Source organism: Paramormyrops kingsleyae, chromosome 12 (genome assembly GCF_048594095.1).
Source record: "Paramormyrops kingsleyae isolate MSU_618 chromosome 12, PKINGS_0.4, whole genome shotgun sequence".
Taxonomy (NCBI): Eukaryota; Metazoa; Chordata; class Actinopteri; order Osteoglossiformes; family Mormyridae; genus Paramormyrops; species Paramormyrops kingsleyae.
Window position 1 is genome coordinate 6,505,404 of NC_132808.1, and position 5,613 is coordinate 6,511,016.

The following is a 5,613-nucleotide window of genomic DNA, read 5'->3' on the forward strand; positions in this document are numbered from 1 at the left end:
AGCCAGCAGACTGGGAATACTGCTACTTAAGTTCTGTGATTCCCAAGGTTGTAGGACATAGAAGGGCAGCCAGGCCGCTCTAAAAGTGGATGAAGCTCACTGATTCTGCCCATCCATCTTCCATAACCGCTTAACCAGCGCCGGGTCACTCTGAGCCTGGAGCCTGTCCCAGGCAGCACAGGGCACAAGGCAGGGGACGGGGTGACTTTACTGATTATTAATTGTTGAGTGACTAAGTGATTAGGAGCCTCAGCATTTGTGTGCCCCTCAGCTCATACACAGTCAGCTTTATTGAGAGGTTTACAGTAACCAGAGACCAGATTATGCTGGCTACCATGACCTACAGCCGACCCTTCCCCATCACGGGGGTTAGGGGCGAATGCCGTCTGTAATCTGGAATAATCCCATTTTTGGTCCCCTTGGCAAGCGAAGGGAAGTAAAAAAATTACAAGAAACAAGCGATAGGAAGATCACTGCGAGATGTCATACAAAAGGCCACCGTAAACATGCTTGTCATCCTCCAAACCAGCACTGTACAGATGTTTTATGCATTTATGAGCTACTAAGCTTTTTGTGTCTCATCTGTCGGCCTTTGCTTGTCGTTTGCGGCTTTTGCGAAACTCCAAAAAAATTCCCATGTTATCTCTTACGCCGACCCTGCGATATATCGAAACCGCGGAAGGGTCGACCGTATGTTCAGTCTGCTGCATGAAACATCACCCCTAGCTTATAGCTACATCATGGCCTGACCTCTTTCCTGGCCTGAGTGTCCGTCTTGCAGTGCCCTCCCCCACACCTCCTCTAACCACTAAGTGCACTATATTGAACTTGATCCATGAGCTGCTCAGCTTGTGCGTGAAAAACCTGCCCCCCCCCCTCAGGTCCCCCCGCAGGCTTCCCTCCTTCTGAGCCTGAATCTCCACCAGAACACCACCTCCGATCTGACTGACTGCCTTAACTGACAAGACCAACGGGACTTGCTCCATTTTAACCTCCCACTATAGCTGTTATATTTTATATGTTTTTTATGTCGTTATAAAATGTTTAACATTTTATACAGTAGAATTTAATGAGGCGCCTCACAAAAGACCCATTAATATTTTATTATAAAGTTTTTTAACTTGATCTGGCTGGTAGCAAATGAAGGTTGGCGAGACCCCTTTGGTCCCACAGGAGTCTCCCATCCCCATGCAGACACTGCAGAGCCTCACGCCTGCCCCCGTGTCGAATGGGCCTGACTGTAGCTTCCCCAGTGAGTGAAGCACCTCCTCTGAGCCACCCCACCAGGACCAGGCTTCAGTGCCACCCCCCAGGACCGGGCTTCAGTGCCACCCCACCAGGACCGGGCTTCAGTGCCACCCCCCCAGGACCGGGCTTCAGTGCCAATCCACCAGGACCTGGCTTCACCTTTCTTCGCTTTTTGAAAAAAACAGGAGATGGGGTGAGAGACAGTAAAGAAGGAACTGTTTTTCAATATAATTTTATACAAAATTCCAGAAAATGAATATAAGTGGACACTGTCTAAAAATATAATGGCTTACAAATATGACTGTGAACAAACAAATTGAATAAAAATACGAATCGTCATTTAGCACACTAACTATATGCCTTGACATATGAGTATGTTAAAAACAATCCTCTTGCTCTACAGAACTGAAATTCAGATTCATTATTTACCATTTAGTGAAAAGTAGTTTTCGGTGCTTAAGTCCATTTTGCACAAAATACAAATTTTGAGATAAAGAAGTTTTCCTTCAGAATTGCAGGCATTAAGCAAATGGCATTCTTATTCGGACCGTGAAATGCTTTTAATGGAAAAGCTCTGCACATACCACATGCTTATGCAAAGTGATTTAATTAAGAATCAACTGCATGCAAGTTACTGAGCCTAAATGGAAAATACACTGTCAGCATATAATACAGTCAGAAACTCAAGAAAATAGCCAGGTCAATTATGGTATGTCTTATACTGATTTTGATAAGCGGTTAATTACTGTTAATATTATATGAAAACGGAAATGTAGCATCCAATTAAAATTTGGAAAAGATATTCAGCAGCATTTAATTATTATTCTTTATATTTTACTCTTAAGGTCACATTCAAAATGTATGTTTACAATTCTATCCATTTATTCAGCAGGTTATTTAATATAGCAATTAGTCACGTATCCACACAAAGGTGCACCAGCCCTCCCTCCTGGGATTTGAATATGAAACTTGTCACCGGCGCCGGTTCCTACCCTCAGTGCCACCAGCTGGCTGGTTATGCGCGTCCTTGGATGAGCTGTCTTGCAGAGGACTCACTGTAATTGGATGTGGGGATGTGACAGAGGACCGGGGGCTGTCTTGGTGTCTTCCCCATGCCCTCCGGCAACCCGCTCGGGGGGCTTTCTGTTAGAGCTTTACACTGCAGGTGTGTGGGGCAGCCAGACAGCCTCTATCCCTGCGAGGCCTCTCCATCTGCAAGGCCTAACTGAAGAAACAGATATTTCACTTGTCACCATAAGGCTCTAAGATTCATCGGGGAGCGTTTACCTTTTGTCAAATAAACTGCTTGAGAGTGAAGTGAGATGTATTGTCAGTGGCAGGTGGCTTCAATACTGGCTTTACTCAATAAGATCCAGTTAGTCACTTTAGCTCTTTTGACAGTAGGTGTTTAGCATCCAGAATCCCATAGAAAGTGGATCCTTTAATGGACGGACCCAACAAACACTCCCTCCGTTCACCACCACCAGCTGCGCCGGACATCCTAATGATCTGATGGAATGTTCCGTAATACGCACCACTGAGCTGAGTTCAGACTTGAACTTTAATACGTTCGTTTTGTCGGAAGAAGAGCGCATATCTGATTCTCACAGCCCAGGTGCAGTGGATCGATGCAGCTGGAGAGAGCAGGGACATCTGGCAGGCCGTGCTGAGGTAAAGGGTCAGTGAGCGCAGACTGACTATGGACAGGTTGCAGCCCACCACAGTTACACTGCTGAATTATACATGCAGACAGGAACAGGAAATACCACCTCAATGACACTCTGACCTGGTGCCTAATCAATTACAGCCACTAAAAGCAATAGACTCCGGAGGAGCAACAGTGAGGATGTGAGTAATTTATGACCCCTCCCCTTCCCCTTTGACCCCGACATAGATTCCTGCCATTGTGGGTGGCCCTCGCTATGGATCCAGTAAGCCTCTGCTAAATCAACTGTGGAAGCCATAGGCTAGATCAGGTTATGGCGTTTTTATCGGGGACCATGTTAATGCTTTAATTTAGCAAGGCAAAGTGGGCCGCGGGATCAGACTGTGTCCCGCACGTGAGCGGGGCACCTCCATTCGGGCAGACGGATGAGCAGCTCCTACGAGGTGGAGCAGCCAGAGCAGGCCTGCCCCCCTTCCACTCCTCCCTGTGGGGTTTCCGTGGGGAGAAAAAGAGCATAAGGCTCTGATTACAGACTATGCCTTAAGCTAAAATGGCACTGACTCCGGCGCAGTTCATCAACCAGCTTCTCCCTTACAGGAAACCAAGTCTCGTCAAACCTTACGACCTTCAACTGAGGCTCTCGTTTGGGGAAAAGCTACAGAAAACAGCACCTGTTGATTTAGCTGGTTGACCAATTTACTGTAGTTGACCAGCTTAAGGTATGTTTTTGCATAATGGTTAGATGCTTTAGCTTGTCATACTGTACCAGCATGAACAACTGATGACCCCCCCCCTCCAGCTAAAACATGAAAGAGATGGAACATGACCATCTTAGATCATCTTAGACCAGCTAAAACCAGCTATCAGCATAAGATGGCTGTTCTTTTTTTGCATCAGGGCTGTCGTGGTATTACATGAGGCTAAAATGATGTGTTAAAGGCCAAAAAGGCCAAAGATTCTGTCCATAAGCAAACTAAAACAGCATCACAAGTTTTAAGTGTTCACAGGAGACATTAACAGTTACCTGCTACCTAAGAATGAACATGTCAACCTGCCTTGGCATTAAATGAGACATCAAATTAACAAAAGTAGCTTCAGGACATTAAATGTGGTCCTGGTTCATCCTAGGGCTGGCATCCTTAGCAGGGTACTGGAATGCCAGGGAGGACAGTGTCCCACTGTGCTGGAGGCTGGAACACCTGCCAAGGGCAGGCCAAGGTCACAACCAAGCTTCTCTCCTCCAGGAGATGGAAGCCTTATGATTGTCTAAAATGCATCCGGGCTGCTGGAGATCAAGACTTATGCTGGACTAGAGAGACATGTGTAATAGATGAAGCCTTTGCTCAAGTTACAGCATTAAATGGAAAGAAAAACGAACTAGTGAGCTTCACATTTGGTTTGGTTTCCCTGTATTTATCATTTTCAGCACCCCGTTCTAAAGATGGGTTATTGGGAATTTGGGGTGCTTTCTAGCATTACAGATAAATAAATTCTGGTGGAAAACATTAGGTGAGTCTATATATCGAGTGAACAAAGCGTGGTGTTTACTCAATGAAGAGCAACCATAAGCGATGCCTCAGTCATGCATGCCGTGCTAATACACTGGAAATTCTGCAGAGGGAAGATCGGTTCTGTTGTTGACGCTTCAGCATGTGTGTTCATCGTGCTTTCAAATGATAAAGAGAGTTCCCATTTGCTTTGTTTGTTGGTTGTAATAAGCAGCTCGTAAGCCATAGTGTCCCGATTTATCCTGCCGCTCAAACTGGTGCACATATTAATGGATGCATAGAGGACCTGGGGGGCTTAAGTGGTTAGGGAAGAACTTGGGGGGTATAAGGGTAGTGTAGTGACTGAAGAATCAACACAGAAATATATATATATATATTGGAACAATTAAAATGACCACTGTACTACAGCTGGCAACAATGTCTAGCAAAAAGGCTTACAGAGAATGTCAACATCTCAGCTGATGAGATGCTGCTGAACTCAACTGCATTTTTGATGTCCTGTGCCTCGTCTACTCTTATTCTCGCCTGTAGCTATATATGTCAGCAGTTTTCTTTAAAAGGACGTGAAATAGGAAGAATATGGTAAGATTGTCCCCCTTTGACAGTTTTGCACAAAAATTAGGCCATTCTTACCTGACATGCAATTTAAACTTCCCTTATATTTGTAAGTGAAATAGGCCTTTTCTAGGTGTCAGCAGCATAGTCACTTACTTTGCTTTGCAATATAAAAGTAGTTTAAACGGTTAGGCCAAACGCTACAAGATATAGAGCCTAAGGACAGGTTGTGGTTATAATCTGTACACAAGCTTGCATTAGATGTGTGAAACATGTCTGTGGACAATGTGGATTTATAGCTGAGATGTCCTGCTTTGCACAGTATAGTGCTCTCAAGTCAGTGTATGCGTATCTAACACAATATTCTTTAATATCCAGCATTTAAATGCTCATATGCTCCTTTTGATTCTACTAATTGTGCAAAACATTTTGATTAGTTAAATTCCCTAGTCAACAAACCATCCCAATTATGATTAATCTCAGCACAGCAAATGGGTGCGTAAACACATGAACCCACTATGAAATAGGCTGCTTGCAGAAAAACGTTGCTTAACATTTGTCAAAATTTGTGCTGATCCTTTTAAATTTTTAGAACGTCTTTAGGACATGATTCATCTCATTTGTGGCCTGCCCATT